Genomic DNA, 17766 nt, shown 5'->3' with positions numbered 1-17766 from the left:
AGAAGGTAGTGGGGAGTAGAAAGACAACGAACTCAGCTTTGACTGTGCTAAGAGCCCGTCAAATTCAGTGCACCCACACGGAAGTGCTCAGAGCTTGGGAGACATGCCAGGGCTGACTTAGCGATTAGGGAGTTGTCAACGTAGATGCTTTCGAAACCTTTCTAGCAAATTAGGTTACCCAAGGTGAAAGTGCAGAATGACAGAGGGGTGGGCACCTTAGGAAACCCCAAAGAGCAGATTAAAAGTTTAAAAAGCAGGTGATAGTTTCTGAAAGACATAGGGGAGATGAATTGGAGGAGGCAATGATCAAGAATTCAATGTGTTATGACGCACAAAAGGAGTAAAGAGAAGTAATGGGATTTTGCAAGGATGATATTACTGGCGACTTATTTGTTTGATTAACATCTTTATTGGAGTATAATTGCTTTACAATGGTGTGTTAGTTTCTGCTGTATAACAAAGTGAATCAGCTGTATGTATACCTATATCCCCATATCCCCTCCCTCTTGCATCTCCCTCTCACCCCTCTAGGTCATCACAAAGCACCGAGCTCATCTCCCTGTGCTATGCGGCTGCTTCCCACTAGCTATCTATTTTACATTTGGTAGTGTATATATGTCCATGCTACTGTCTCACTTCGTCCCAGCTTCCCCTTCCCACCCCACCATGTCCTCAAGTCCATTCTCTACGTCTGCGTTTTTATTCCTGTCCGGCCCCTAGATTCATAAGAACCTTTTTTTTTTTTTTAGATGCCATACATATGTGTTAGCATACGGTATTTGTTTTTCTCTTTCTGACTTACTTCACTCTGTATGACAGACTCTAGGTCCATCCACCTCACTACAAATAACTCAATTTCATTTCTTTTTATGGCTGAGTAATATTCCATTGTATATATGTGCCACATCTTCTTTATCCATTCATCTGTCGATGAACACTTAGGTTGCTTCCATGTCCTGGCTATTGTAAATAGTGCTGCAATGAACACTGGGGTGCATGTGACTTTTTGAATTATGGTTTTCTCTGGGTATATGCCCAGTAGTGGGATTGCTGGGTCATATGGTAGTTCTATTTTTAGTATTTTAAGGAACCTTCATACTGTTCTCCACAGTGGCTGTATCAATTTACATTCCCACCAACAGTGCAAGAGGGTTCCCTTTTCTCCACACCCTCTCCAGCATTTGTTGTTTGTAGATTTTTTGATGATGGCCATTTTGACCGGTGTGAGGTGACACCTCATTGTGGTTTTGATTTGCATTTCTCTAATGATGAGTGATGTTGAGCATTCTTTCATGTGTTTGTTGGCAATCTGTATATCTTCTTTGGAGAAATGTCTATTTAGGTCTTCCGCCCATTTCTGGATTGGGTTGTTTGTTTTTTTGATATTGACTGGTGACTTATTTGGGAGTGATTTCCATTAATGGGGAAGAAACAAGCTTGAAGGAAGCTGATCAGTGGTTCATGAAGCATGAGAACAGATACTCTTAAAAATTTTTTTAATTTTAATTGAAGTATAGTTGATTTACAATGTTGTATTAATTTCTGCTGTATAGCAAAGTGATTCAGTTATACATATGTATACATACTTTTTCATATTCTTTTCCATTATGGCTTCTCACAGGATATTTTGAATACAGTTCCCTGTGCTGTACAATAGGACCTTGTTGTTTATCCATCCTATATATAATAGTTTGCATCTGCTAATCCCACACTCCCACTCCATCTCTTCCCCACCCCCCCTCCTCTGGCAACCACAAGTCTGTTCTCTATGCCTCTGCATCTGGAGAATAGATACTCTTTAGTGGGGCTGGTAGAAATTTAAATAGATTAACACCCAAAGACAGTTCTAGAGTAAACATTCAAATAAGTATCTGCTAAAATAGGAACACAAATGTAATTAATCATCAGAAGGATGGCTATTTCTAATGGTGGCAGACCATAAACTTTTGTTAGCGCAAGAACTCAAAGGAAATGCGTAATTACTTTGAAGTTGGTTTTTCACTGTCAGCTTTAGTCATTTGGTTGAATTTCTTTACTGAAAAAATATTTTTCTCTTTTTATGGAACTAATTGAATATCTCAGAGGAATCCATTATAATTTTTTCACTCTGAATATAATATGAAGTCATTTGGTACAATGGATGAGAAGGCATTATGAGTATTTGAAATATGGTCGTAAGAATTGGCCTTTCATGAACTTAATTATACTACTGTCTTCAGTTCCCCATGTGTTATTCCCAGGCCAGGCTGGTGATGTCTTTTTCTGAAGCCAAGTAAAATGAGCTTGTTTTTCTTTTGTTGAGAAGGTAAAGACTTGATTCTCAAAATCCTCAGGGAAAGCCTCTCCCAGTTTATATGCACAGGATGGAAAAAAAATCACCATCCAAAATTTAAATGTGATTCAATGTTTAATGGTTCTTCACGAGCCCTTTGGCTCCAATAGTTCCGGGGGCCCAGGAAATACTGGAGCTTCTAGGTATTCCCTGGCACTCAGCAAAAATCCCACGGCCCTCCTCTCCCCCTTTCCACCAGCAACCCCAAGCTCCCAAGAGCCCACTCCAAGCTCCCAAGGGATATGGAGCTAGACCTGCACTTGCTCCTCCCGGCAGTTCCTCAGAGGAACCCAGGGCCACATTCTCAGAGGACACATTAAGGCTCAGAGAAAGTCCCACCTCGCAAGCTGTGGAGGGATTGCTCGTGTCTGCAAGGGCTTCTGTCTTTATAGTGTCAGGAGAGGGAAGGGTCCCGAGAGATGAACCACTCCTGCCAGTGGGTCTTAAATTGAATGGGAGGTGGGTTCCCCTTTGGGAATCTGATGGTCATGGTCCTGCCTCCAGGGAAATGCACGTCCGTTCATACCGAGGGGTCCGCAGTCACTGGGAGTACCGGAAGTGCAGCCTGGGCTCTGAGCACGTTCAGAGCCGCTGATCTAGAACACCCTGGTTTTAGTTGTTGTGAGGCTGAGGTCAGAGAGTTTGAGGATGGGCTCAGATTAACTCCGTGAGTCTCAGGCCTCCTTCTCTAGAGCAAGGGTTAATCTTCGCTTTCTATGTCCAAACTTGCACTGTGTAGCTTGATTCTTACAGGCTCTCATTTCAACCATGAAAGCAAACTAAAATTCCTAAACCATGATTTAGGGTTATTATTAGTATTATTTTTTGTATCTTTTTCTTACGAGCTACTTTTTATTGTGGTAAAATATATATAACATTTACCATTTTAACCATTTAAAAAATTAATTAATTTATTTATTTTTGGTTGCACTGGCTCTTCTCTAGTTGCAGCGAGCGGGGGCTACTCTTCGTTGTGGTGCGCGGGCTTCTCATTGCGGTGGCTTCTCTTGTTGTGGAGCACGGGCTCTAGGCACGTGGGCTCAGTAGTTGTGGCTCACAGGCTCTAGAGCACAGGCTCAGTAGTTGTGGCGCACGGGCTTAGTTGCTCCGCGGCACGTGGGATCTTCCCAGACCAGGGCTCAAACCCGTGTTCCCTGCATTGGCAGGCGGATTCTTAACCACTGTGCCACCAGGGAAGTCCCCATTTTAACCATTTCTAAGTGTACAGTTCAATGGCATTAAGTATATTCCCACTGTGCAACGATCACCACTATCCATCTTGAGAACTTTTTCATCTTCCCCACCTGAAACTCTGTCCCCGTTAAACGACAACTCTCTCTTCCTCCCCACAGCCTTCACATCTTGGTGGGTCATTCATTTTGTTTCAAGCTTTCATGGTGCCAAACAATGGCTTGACATGGGTGAAACGGTCACCATTTTCTTTCCTGGATCTGAATGAGTGAATCTGTTCCATCAAGAGGACTGTGCCTTGAAGACCACAGAGATGCTCTGACATCATGAAGTTGTGCTCTGGACCACTGCTTGCTCCCATTTCCTTATTCGTCATTCCCACTCGGCACTGACAGCTTGTAATACCTCACACATTGATCAGGACAGGAACAAATTGATCCTGCTGCTTGATTTTGAACCAAGACAATTTAACTGGTACTTCTTCACTTTGGTGGTGATAACTTCCTCATAAGACGGTTGAGTTGGTGTCCTGTGCTCAATGCCAGCTGTCCTGGCCAAACCCTTGGTCTGGCTGGTTCAGCATTTGATGCTTGGACTTTTGTGTTCTAGGTTTATTTGGGGGCAGAGCTGTGCGTTTTCTAAGAGAAGCAGGATCATGTAACTAATGAAAGTGAGGATTTATGGAGAGAAGTTGAACCCCTGCTGTTAATCAGAGTAAGAAAAGTTCAAGCAAACCAGAGAGGTTGCTGTTTTAAGCACGTGGGGTTCTACCTTCCAATTTTCCGTCATTTTTTCAGAAGAGGAAACTGGGGCTCAGAAAGATTAAGTAACTTGTCCAAGGCTCTGTAGCATTGGTGGTGTGTCACCTGTTTGAGGGCTGTGGCCTATAAGACACAGTGTTCCCATGCCATGCACACTTTGGGAGCTCTAGCAAGGGAGTGGAATGATTGGTGATCGTAGCACAACCCACCATCTGCGCCAGACTCATCTGTGGAGCTCAAAGTTTAGGTATTTTGCTGCTTGTGGTTGGCATCAAATCAAGCATTGGTAGAAAGAGTAAAAAACAATCTCTGTGCTTTCGTTACTTAAGCGACCAACAATACATTGCTTTTTGTGGAAGGTGGGTGGAGCTAAGGCCTGTACCCAAGGAAACATGTCACACGTGGGTCTCCTGGCACTGCTTTGATGCTGTGGGTGGATGTAATGAGAAGCAGGGCCAGTTTTTTTTGTTTGTTTGTTTTGTTTTTTTTAAATTATGGGAATGTTATTTTACTCAGAACCCTGACCAAACAGGATTTCCACTTAGCCAAAAAAACAGTGAAATTTTCTGATATGTTCCATTATTCAGAAGATATATATATATACATATATATATATATACACACACACATACATATGATGTGCATGATATAACAGACAAAAACAGTGTGATTCTAATTAAAAGATATATATGATTAGGAAAAAGATTAGAAATAAATATATCAAAACCTAAGTAATGATTATCTCTCCAGGTAATTAACATTAAAATAATACTTTTCTCTTTTCAATCTCCTTTAATAATAACCATGATTACCATAATAATCAGAAACAGAAATGTAAACTCAAAAGTTATACAAGGATTTAAAAATATTTTTTTCCAATTCTTCTTTCTTTTCTCTATTTGTTTTTACAATGAATTGATATTTAGTAAATTCACAGAGTTCTGCAACTACCACCACCATCTAATTTTAAAACATTTCCATCACCCCAAAAAGAAACATCGGGCCCATTTGTACTAACTCTTCATACCTATTTCCAGTACTAGGCAACCACTAATCTACTTTCTTTTTCTATAGATTTGTGTTTTCTGGACATTTCTATAAATGGCATCATACAACATGGCCTTTTGTGTTTGGCTTCTTTCACTTAGCATGATGTTTTTGAGGTTCATCCATGTTATAGCAAGAATCAGTACTTCACTCCTTTTTATAGCTGAATAATATTCCATTCAGCTGATGGACCACATTTTGTTTATCCATTCACTAGCTAAGAGACATTTGGGTTGTTTCTACTTTTTGTCTGTTATGAATAATGCTGCTATGAACATGTGCATGCAAGGGACCAGATTTTCACATGCTACAATGTCCCTAGACTAGTAAGATAAGACCCCAGTGCATCTCCTCAAGAGAGTCCCCTTAGAAGAATAGGGTCCCTGGTCTTTCCACATTTGGCTGGGCTGGCTTCATATGCAGAGAAGGTTGAATCTCAGCAAGAACTTTCAGAAGCTAGCTCTGAGAAGTAAAGGAAGGTAGTAAATTTTTCTAGTCACTGGGCCTAGAGGCGTGTAGCACGTGTCTTACCTTGGGAATCATGAATTTTGTATGGGGAATAGTGTGCACAGTGAGGTTGCCTGCTTGAAGAATAAAATGCAGGAAGAGAAAGTGAGAGGAGAGAAAGACAGGAAGCTCATTTCTGAGCTCCACGGGCTCTGAGCATCAGGACTGTTCTCCGTCACCATCCTATTATAATAGGTACCTGGTACCTACCTACCTGGTAGATTTTTGTGAGTGTGTGTGGTGAAGGAAAATGCAGTGTTTATCATATATTGCCACACAAGGAGAATGGGTGGCTCATGCTCAAAAAGCCTAAACTCCCCTGGTTGAGTTTTGAATTAATTTAGGTTGATTTGAAAAAGCTAAGGATGTGTTGCTCTTTCCATGCATGTAATCATGTGTGTTTATATTTCCATACGTTTCCTTCTATTCTGAGAAAGTGTCCTCCTTTCCCCCACCTAGGGCAGAAACAAGGGTGTGTGTGGGATGGGGTCTGTGGAACTGGGGCTCAGAGTAGGGAGTCCACACCAGGTACAAGGCGGGAGACCTCAGCTGGGTGTCTCAGGAAAGCCTGAGGCCTCAACTCTGGGAGGGAAATCAGGAGGATGGGCCAATTCATGAGGAACCACAGTTCAGATGTGGCCCCTGACTGAAGGCTGGGCACCCCTGCTAGATTCTGAGGCTTGTCTGTCAGGGCAGAATGCTTGGGTGGGGCAAGCTACTCCCCTCAAGTTCCTTCCGCATTTCTGGGCATCTGTTGAACCTTTGCTAAGCAGCTGTGAGCAAATAAATGTCACATTTCTTATTTCATGTGAACAGGGCTCTAAGCTATCTTTACCTTTGCTCAGAAATGGGAGTGAACCAGGATTCTTCTCTGTATGGTCCCCCTTCATATTGCTTAGTTCATCCCTGTGTTCTATTTACTATGGTTTGCAGGATCAGTATTTTACAGATCTTTTTTTTTTTTTTTTGGCATGTGCCCTGTAAGCCAAGAATCTCGTTGCATTTTAATTCATAAGCATTTTTTATTTCTTTGTTAATAGAGATCTTACCGATCTCATTTTATATTTTGAAAACATTTAATAGTAAACCAACCAAAAACCTGGTAGAAAATAGATTTCCAAACTGCAGTGCCAGGTTTCCACGGGTGATACTCAATGTAGAGCTGAGGCAATTATTCACATAATTCAGACTCAAAAATTCTTTTGGAGGAGAAATAATCTGAAACCTGAACTGTTTAAAAAAAAATTCCACCTTTTGGCTTTTTTTGTTTCCATTTTACGGACTTTAAAGAAAAGGCCAAAGTAGGGGAATAGTTGATTTGGAGGCCATGTTTAAACATGACAGTTTTATTTTATTCGTTCAGCTAATAATTATTTATTGGGGCTCTGCCCTGTGAATTACTGGATATGTACAAAAATCAACCATACAGGGTGCCTGTTCTTGAAATGTTAGCAGTGTGGCAGGAACAGATATGTAAACAGATGCAGGATAGTGCTTTAAGTGCGGGAAGAGACATGAGGATAAAATGTCACGGGAGCTTGCGGCATGGAATAGTTAACTGTCTGGGGACAGTTCCAAAGGCTCCATGAAGATGTGGCTTAGAAGCGAGAATACTTTGTGTAGCTGGAGAAGGTTGCTCTAGATGGAGGGAATCGTGTGGCTATTTTGTGGGAATAAGTTTTCGTAGACTTTTAAGCAGGATGCTGGCTTTGATAAGAGCAGCGGATGCTGGAGGCAGGGAAAGGAGAGGGCTTGAGTGAGGAGAGAGGGCACAGGAGGACCAGCTGGGCGGCCAGTGCAGGAATGCGGACTGACGATGGGGGATGAGGTGACGGCAGCCAGGATGCAAGAGCAGAGGCTGGATTCAGGAGGCTGGATAGACAGTGAGAGCTGGACTGGGAGTGATGGGGCAGGAGCCTCAGTGGGGATGGGGTTCCAGCTTGGGGACCGTGCAGGTGGTGACGCTATTACCCAAGCTGGGGAAGAGGGAATACCAAGGAGTACAAGCTAAGAGACCCCTCGGCAGGATGAACCGAGCTGGCATAGATGGGCATTGCAGACAGTATTTTAATGCCCAAATCAGCTTTTTTCCCCAATAACGTTTGAAAACATTATGTTTAAGATGGTTGATTTGGCTGGTCAACATGGAAATGTCCTGCTGTCAGGTAGATGAAGGGTGGCTTAAGTCTCCCCATTCAGACAGAAGCAAGCTCCATGAATTGATGCCCATGGCGAAGGCAGCATTTTCTGGCTAATTCTCTGATTTAGAGCCCTACTCCGAGTGGAGGGCTCTGCAGCCCGTCCCTTCTCTAGAAAAATGCTCAGACCACCACAAGGGTGGTCGTCAGATGGCATGTCATAGTTGCTTCAGACACTGATGACTCTGCAATGATAAGTTTAGAAAAATCAGTCCATAACTCAGCTCAAGTGGGTTGACTTAAATATTTAAGTTTTACAATATTAAAGTCCTTACAAGGCACCAGGAATTTTGCATTCATGATTTCCCATCCTTGTAACAACTCAGCAGGGCAGGTGGCATTATCCTTACTCTGCAGGTAGGGCAACAGGCTGAGAGGGCCTAAGTCTCATACTGATGGTGGCACAGTGAAGTTGGGGAGCTGGCCCATTCCGAGGGGTAGCAGAGCACCAGGCCCCACTCTCTCTGTGGAGTGTACTTGCTGCCTACAGATGGCTCTGATCACAGCCTTTCTATTACCAGATCTCAAGAGTTCTTTTATCGGGCCATTTTGTCAGTGACAAAATTGTAGCTAGTATTTTCAACGTGATTGATATTTTACTGGTACTTGAAATAACGAGGAATGATGGCTGGGCCTTCAATTTATTTTTCTTCCTCAATTACTATAACAGCTGAGATAAGGGGTGTTAAACCGGCTTAATTGGGTTGCCATCATAACTAATGGCTTGATTTTATCCAAACTAGCATCTTTTAAGTAGAATTAATCTAAATAATTTTACCACATCCCCTAAGCAGTCTTGGTTGATCTACACAAAGAGGCATCTTTTTGAAGTTCAGATCCCTGTCATCCCCAGTTTGGGGGCCATTGTTATCCTGTAGTTTTACGGTCATTTCACTATGGGGCCAAATAACTTTTTTTCTCTTTTAATCAATTTAAAAGTATTTTGCACAATATTTCAATTTAGAATCAGTTTGTGTTATCAGAACGTCTATTATATAGGAGACTGAGGGAAAAGACAGGTTAGGACATGATATATCTTAGCTTATGAAAAATCATTATCTTAGTCAATTCCATTTTAATTTTACAGCTATTATGTTTGGTTCTCTATCTGGGTCTTCTTGGTAACCCACAGCACATTTTTCACCGACAGACTCAAACATACTTTATACAAGTTGCTAAGTCAAGAAAACATGCTGCTGAATTTAGTGATAATTGGGCTTGTTTTTATGCTATCATTCCCTTATTTTTTGAAGTGAAAATAGATGGGGATGTGACACTTGATAATCACATAAAGGCTTCATATGGACGCTAGAAATAGTACGCGTTTCCTGGTTCCAACTATTTCGTATGCACCAAGCCTTAGGAAGAACTAAGAGGGATAATTTTTTTCTTTTTTCTTTAAACTCTCTGCATAGCCTGGGTGCTGGGAGCAAGGGCATTTGAACTTCCTGAAGCAAAATATTCGTCTGGCATTTGGAATCACAATTTAGAACTTCTCTGAGGGCATAAGAGCCATTCAATAACAATCATGGAACGCTGAACCCTATACGATTTCAGAACAGGAGGAGTGAAAGATGAGGTTACAGGTGAGAAGGAGGTGGGAGGACCAGCCTGATAGAATCCTGAGCAGATGGCAGTAAGCCAAGAAGCATCAGCCGGCTATGCCTTTCTGCCCATGACAATCTCCAGTGGGATTCCAGAACTCTTACAAGAAACTGCTTGTGGCAGTTTTCGGCCCACATAAGACAGTGAGACTAACACTTGACCTTTCTGGTGATTACCTGAGCAGCAATGATAATCACACTGGGATTTGCCCGGTGCTAATTGCTGCTGCTTTGCCCCTTGTCAGCACATCCCCAAAGGGATGCCACCTGACTGCATTCCTGAATGTCGTCTCTCCATCTTGGTATTCTCCTTAACAGTCATTATTTTTTTTTCCCCTTTCTTAACACATGCCAGAAATTCTGTGTTCGTTTAAGTCTCTAATGAAGGAGTTCCTGTACTCTGAAGGCACTAATCTGGGCCACATAAGGTAAGTGATGATATTCGTTTCTAAAGGTAAACTGCTCGCCAACATGAAAGGTCACACCGTACTGATCTGTAGGATGAAAGGCTTTATTGCGCCAATCATTCAACCACAGCCATTTCTGCTTTAGCAAAACAAAAGCATTTCGCTTATAATAAAACAATGTTGTTAGGTAATTTATAGCTCATTAAAACCGGTAACAGTTTGCGAAAAGTGCCTTGTACATCCTTCAGTGTCCTGTGGGTTACAACCTAGCCTCTATATGTAGGGAGTGATTAGTGTCTTTTCCTCCCCGAATCATCCATAACCGGGGCATTATCAATATTATTGTGAAGCGCGATTCTGGAATCTATATAGACTTGCTTTGGGGCCCCACAAGCAAACAGGTCCAAAGAGTTTTTAATTTCTATTAACTCAGAACAGATTTCCAGCCCTGTATCTATCTTTTTACATTCTTCCATTCTGATATCACAGTTTCTAGTCTCTAAGAGGTACCTAAAAAGTATATTCTCTTTCTGTGCTGCCTTACCATTGTTCTGAACTGAGTAAGTAGAGCTGTGTGTAGGAGTTATGATGGGGTCACTTCGCTTTTTGCAAAGTGTTATAGGGACTGCAGAGCGCATGCTTCACCTTGTTCTCTCTGCAGACATCCTGTCATTCACCCCTCCTGGCAGTTTTGCCACCCGCTCCCCGCTCCCCCCCCAGCAGCTGGGGATTGTCCTTCCTTAGAATTACAAGATGCTGAGAGTCTAGCTTTAGGGTAACGGATACTTAAACAGCACATGAATGGTCACAGCCTCCTGGGGAAGGCACAGTGGACCAGGGACACGCTCTCTGTGTAGCCATATATATATTTTTTCTTAAGTTGTATTGAAATATAGAAACTTTCATGTTTCCACAAATACACAGCTTGAAGAAATTTCACAATCTGAACACACCCGTGTAGTTAGCCCAGTATATACAAGATCAAGAAACTCCTCCACAGTTCCTTAAAACGCTAAAAATAGAGCTACTGTATGATCCTACAATCCCACTCCTGGGCATATACCCGGAGAAAACCGTAACTCGAAAAGACACATGGCACCCCGATGTTCATTGCAGCACTATTTACAGGGGCAAGGACATGGAAGCAACCTAAATGTCCATCAACAGATGAATGGATAAAGAAGATGTGGTACATATTTACAATGGAGTATTACTCAGCCATAAAAAGGAATGAAATAATGCCATTTGCAGCAACATGGGTGGACCTAGAGATTATCATACTAAGTGAAGTCAGACAGAGAAAGACAAACATCATATGATACCATTCATATGTGGAATCTCATTTAAAAAAATGATACAAATGAACTTATTTACAAAACAGAAAGAGGCTTACAGATATCGAAAACAAACTTATGGTTACAAAAGGGGAAAGCAAGGGGAGGGATAAATGAGGAGTTTGGGATTAACAGATAGACACTATCATATATGAAACACATAAACAACAAGGACTTACTATATAACACGGAACTAAACTTAATATTTTGAAATGACCTATAAGGGAAAAGAATCTGAAAGAGAATATATATATTCTTTTATAGCTATATATATAGTTATTTACAACATTGTATATCAACTATACTTCAATAAAAAAAAAGAGCCCTTCCACAACGTAATCTGGAAGCATGGATTAGTCTCGCCTGTTTGACCTTCATATAAATGGAATCATTCCACGTGTGATCTTCTGCTTCAGCCTTCTTTTTGCTCAATGTTATGTTTGCGAGATTCATCCACGTTGCTGTGAATAGCTGCACATCATTCGTTCTCAGCGCTGTATAGACCCAATTGTGTGAATGTTCCACCATTTATTTATTCTACTTTTGTTGGGCATTTGGATAGTTTCCAATTTTGAGCTATCATGAATAGTGCTGTTATTCACATTCTGGCATAGGGGTTCTGGTGAACAGATACACACATTTCCGTTGGATGTACAGCTAGGCATGTAATTCCTGGATCATAGGGGATGCATATGTTCATCCTTAGTTGATACTCGCAGTTTCCAGAGTAGTTGTACCAGTTTACACTTCTTGCAGCTGGATATGAGGGTTCTAATGATTTCATATCCTTGCCAACACTTGGCATTTTCCATCTTTTCAGTTCAGTCATTTTGAAGGTATGCTGAGTGTTGAATTTCATCGCATTTCCTTGATCAATTTGTATTTTAGTTTATATTTGGATAGTTTAATTTTTATTTCCTTGATGAATGAAGTTGAGCATCTCTTCATATGTTTATTGGCATTTGTATATCCTCAGTTGTGAATACCTGTTCAAGTCCCTTACCCATTCCTCTTTGAGTGATGTCTTTTGCATATAGATTGTAGGATTCCTTTGTAATAGAAATACCTCCTACTTTGTGGGTTACCTTTTTATATATATATATATATTTTTTTAATTTTTATTTTTATTTATTTATGGCTGTGTTGGGTCTTCGTTTCTGTGCGAGGGCTTTCTCTAGTTGCGGCAAGTGGGGGCCACTCTTCATCGCGGTGCACGGGCCTCTCATTATCGCGGCCTCTCTTGTTGCAGAGCACAGGCTCCAGACGCGCAGGCTCAGTAATTGTGGCTCACGGGCCGAGTTGCTCCGTGGCATGTGGGATCTTCCCAGACCAGGGCTCGAATCCGTGTCCCCTGCAATGGCAGGCAGATTCTCAACCACTGCGTCACCAGGGAATCCCCGCTTTTTATATTCTTGATGGTATAATCTGATGAACTGAAGTTCTTAATTTTAATATAATCTATCATTTTTTCCCTTTTGTCGTTAGTACTTTTGTGTCCTGTTTAAAAAAACTTTGCCTATGCCAAGGACATCAGTATGCTCTAATATGTTTTTCTCTAAAAGATGTATTATTTTACCTTCCATATTTTGACCTGTAACTTATTTAGAATTGGTTATTATATATGGCATAAGAGAGGGGTCAGGATAATTCTTTTCATATGTGTGCCCCATTAACCCAGCAGTATTTATTGAAAAGACCACGCTTTCTCATCTGCACTACCATGCTGTTCTTGTCATAATCAGGGACTGTATATGTGTGGGTCTGTTTCTGAACTCTCTATTCTATTTCGCTGGTCAGTTTTTTCTATGTTTGAGCAAACACCACACAGTTTGAATTATTATAGTTTTCTTTTTTTAAAAACATTATTTATTTATTTATTTATTATTTTTGGCTGTGTTGGGTCTTTGTTGTTGCATGTGGACTTTCTCTAGTTGCAGCAACCGGGGACTGCTCTTCCTTGCGGTGCGTGGGCTCCTCATTGCAGTGGCTTCTCTTGTTGCGGAGCATGGGCTCTAGGCGTATGGGCTTCAGTAGTTGTGGCGCACAGGCTTAGCTGCTCCGCGGCATGTGGGATCTTCCCGGACCAGGGCTCGAACCCATGTCCCCTGCATTGGCAGGCGGATTCTTAACCACTGCAGCACCAGGGAAGTCCCTGAATTATTACAGTTTTCTAATAGGTCTGGATATACGGTAGTGTCAGTCTTCCAACTTATTCTTCAAGATTTCCTTGGCTATTTTTAGCCCCTTGTATTTCCATATGAATTTTATAATCTGTTTCTTCCCCTTTTCCTCAAAACAAAAACCTGGGATATTGCTTGGTATTGCATTGAATCCTTTAGGTCCACTTGGAGAGAACTGAGATTTTAATAGCATTGAGTCTCCTAATCCACGGATATGGTATAGGTCTCTATTTACACAGGATTAAAAACTCTTAGTAGTGTTTTGTAGTTTTCAATATAGTCTTTGTGCTGTGTCCTCACGTGGTGAAGGAAGTCTCTGGGATCTCTTCTATAAGGGAATTAATCCCGTTCATGAAGGCTTCCATCCCCATGGACCTCCCAAAGGCCCTACCTCCAAATACCAGCACACTGGGGATTAGATTTCAACATGTGAATTTGGGGGGGGGATACAAACATTCAGTCTATAGCATCAGCCATCCCATCCTCCAATCCCTCATACCTTCAAAATCTGGCAAATGTCTTAAAGAGAGAATGGCTGTGTGTTTAAGGTAAGTTTGCTTGCTTTGTTAGGTGTTTGTTTCAGTGAGACCCCAGGAGATTTTACTCTGCCCTTTAAAAGGCATTTATCTATAACCATGTGCTTAAGAGCCCTCAAGTTTTCACTTTGTCACACCAGCCACATGACCGTTACAAGTGTTTCTCTTTTATTTCTTTCCATCCTGGGCCCTGCCTGGGTCAGGCCTGATCCTCACCCAGAATCTAAAATAGTCTCAGAGAGAAAAGAGTGGTTGGTGGCCCTACACTTTTTTTAGAATGTTTCTTTCTTCTTTCCTATTTTAGTTTTTAGTTGAGTTAGGCTTCATTGCTTCTGCAGCTCTCTGATGCCTTTACAATTAAGATCTTTGTAATCTATCCAGATTTTTCTAGTTTTTGCAGTGGGGACACGGGTCTACTACATCCTACCATAAAGTTCCCATGACCATATATTTTATTGACATGTTTTGGCATAAATTCCTGAGTGACTCCTTGTTTGGAGAAAATCAATTTATTTTGCTTTAGCTTCCCTCGTGTTGTATGACAAAAATTCCTTATTCTTTCATTCCATCAAATACACTGAATTTCTATAAAATTAATAAAATCAAATGCTTACTTTGGATAACACTGAGACATCAGTTAGTACTACTAACTTTGATCTAACAGCACTTACTGTTGGTTTTTCCTGGTTAACCATAATATCTAGAGATAAGTTTTCAGTGAGTGACAAAAACGAGCCTTTAAACAAAAGTTACTCTGATTTATGAGGTCTTTGAAAATTTATTCTCTTTTTGCGCTAAGTCTTTTGAGCCTTATTCAAGATTATCATCTCTAATGATGGTTCTATATAGTAATGCCAACTTGTTTTTTATTTATCATTCCATCTTCAGGGACATTTCTATCCTTTGGAAACATCTGTGACACCAGATTGGAATTTCCTTGTCTGATATTAGTATTAACAGAGTTAGATAAGAAATAGATTTCAAACTGCATTATTTCTTGAGGACCATTCTCGGCCGTATTCCTTCCTGTCTATAACCCCATTGGGGTGGGACTGACATTTACTGAACATTTAATATGGCTTTTGATGGAGAGTATAGAGGGCACAGCACTTCATTTTCTCACGACAACCTCGTAAGTAGAAATTATCTTCCTCATTTTGTAGAAGTATTATAGAAACTGAGCCTCAGAATCTATAAGGAGCTTGCCCAGTCACATCTGGAGAGAAGACTCCTGTTTCCGGCAAAAATTAAAGTGTATTTCATTTCTAGTTTTTTGGATGAATAACTGCATAAAATATTTTATAAGGCAATGATAACTAAACTATTTGCTGGGTTTCAAACTTCCTTCATGGTGTTCTTAGCTGAGAATTTTCTCTACAAGTACAGATACTTTTACGTAGTACAGAACTCTGAAATCATTACTTTAGCTGATCTATAATTGATACTTTTTGTTTGAAAAGCATTTTAAAATTCTTGGCTTTTTGTCCTCCACTGTTGAGGCCCTTAGCACTCCTGTCTAGACCTATTCCTTCTACAAAACTTATCTGTTTTGATGGCGACAATCTCTTGCATTGTGACTCCCTAAGTAAAACCTCCTGGCCTCTATTTCAGTCCCATGTTGCAGTGTCTCATGGGATCATCTCAACATCCACCCCATACGGACAACATGGGAACAATCCTTTGAAACCAGTTCCATTTCTATTAATGGACTAGATTTCTCACTAGAAATCTTCGTATTACCATTCTCTCTTTCATATTGAGTATGTGTTGTTTTCAAAGCCTTGTTTTTTCCATCCAGATGTTTTCTAGATTCATCCTTTCTAGTTTGTTTCTGTTGCCAACAGGCATACCTTGACCCCTTCAACTAAGATACCTGCTATGTCTAACAATGTTTCCCAGCTCCAGACTCACTCCACCCAAACGACTTCCACTGCTTCTCTTACCTTGATTTCTGCACAGCTTTCTAATGCCTCCTTGCCTCATGTCTCATCATGGTCTGATTGATTTTCTACACTGCCACGGGGGTTATCTTTCTAAAGTACAGCGTTTATTCTCGAGGAGTTTGATAACCAAATCAAACTCCTTGGCATAGCATATGGAGCGTTTCATGATCTACTTTATGATCTATTCCACATATACATGAGTGCCTGCTCTAAGTCAGGCACTGTGATAGGAGCTGGGCATTCCACACAAGACCTAGTAACCTTATCTCTGTAAATATGGAGCCTCCAGTACTGCCGACCGATGTCTAAGGGTCTCACATAGCCACCTTCTTTCAGGCTTCTAGTAGAATGCCTTCCCTTTTCTCAACCTATCTTTCATCACTCGGTTTAGAGATCCCCTCAACCAAGAAGCTCCCCGTGACCACCTCTGAGGCTGGATGAGGGGCTCCTCTGGGCTTAGTTCCAGTAGGACAGTTGTGACAGTGTACTGCCACCTTCTGTTTGCTAGCCTAACTTGCCAAGTAACTCATTAGCTCACTGAGCACAAGGACAATGTATTATTCACCTTTGAGTCTCCAGGACCAAGCACAGTGTCTGGTCCAGCTCTCTGTTGATGAATGTCCATGTGCTATTTCATCGTGTCAGTTTCCTCCTCAAGAACTTACAGGATCCTTTGGGTGCCTGCTCTATCCGATGACTTGCCCGGATTTTGAGATGTCTTGAAGATATGACTTTCCCGTATACATCCAAATAGGTTTCTACATACTTACTCACAGTGGATGTAACCCTTCTCTTTTCTTTTCTTACCTCCCATGCCACACTCCCTTTTAATTTTGACTCCTCTGCTCTATGCCCTCAGGCACCCCGACCTCCTGACCCTGCCATTTATCCAAATCCTGTCTTTCAAGGCCAGATTCAAAGGTTGACTTCACTGTGAAACCCGCTCTGCCTACTGGGAGCCACACCGATCACTCACTTCTTAGACACGTGCTCTCCTACTTGGTTTTGTGTAAGTACCCAGCCTCTGAGAATTCTTAGTTCACCCGTTATTGGGTAATGAAGGCACATATAAAGAACCCTATAAAAATATTCATTTTGATATACATATAGGACTCAAAACCGAATCTTCAGCTATGAACGGCTGACTTTTAGGAATTACAGGGAGAGCAAAACTTCTTGTGTGATTGACACAGTAGACACCTTAGCTTAACACACCCAGAAACCAACTCTGATTCCCCCCATCTCAGCCAATGGCAAATCCTGTTAGCTCTGCGTCTGAAATATATGGAGTATCTCCAGAATCTGATCCCTTCTCATCCCCTACTCTATTACCGGTCCAAGCCGCCATCTTTCCTAGGTTGTCCTCAGTCTCCTAAGAGGTGTCCCTACTTCTGTCCTTGTCTCCTATGTCTGATCTCAACAGAGCAGCAGAATGATCATGGCACTCTGAACTCTACTCTGAACTTGGCTACGGCATCCCATTTCAACATAAAGTAGAAGCCAAGGGTTGTACAGAGGCCCACGTGACCCTACATGATCTGCATCCCCATCCCCTTCATGTACTGCTGCCCTCTCTGCTCCAGCCCCCAGCCTCCTTGCTCTTCCCTTAGATTGCTTCAGGGGCCCCATCCCCACTTTCTTCATGTTTTTACTCAATGTCACTTCCTCAGTGAGCCTCTCGGGGCTGTCTGGTTCAAACTGTAGCATCCTTTCATTTGCTATCTCT

General features: G+C 41.5%; 1 protein-coding gene across 1 annotated transcript in view; it reads right to left on the bottom strand.

The window, feature by feature from the left end:
• The window catches only part of CDH13 (cadherin 13), a 1023676-nt gene that overhangs the window by 16418 nt on the left and 989492 nt on the right, over positions 1-17766 (bottom strand). The window lies entirely within an intron of this gene.

Source organism: Balaenoptera musculus, chromosome 19 (genome assembly GCF_009873245.2).
Source record: "Balaenoptera musculus isolate JJ_BM4_2016_0621 chromosome 19, mBalMus1.pri.v3, whole genome shotgun sequence".
Taxonomy (NCBI): Eukaryota; Metazoa; Chordata; class Mammalia; order Artiodactyla; family Balaenopteridae; genus Balaenoptera; species Balaenoptera musculus.
This window is presented reverse-complemented; position numbering and strand designations above follow the sequence as displayed.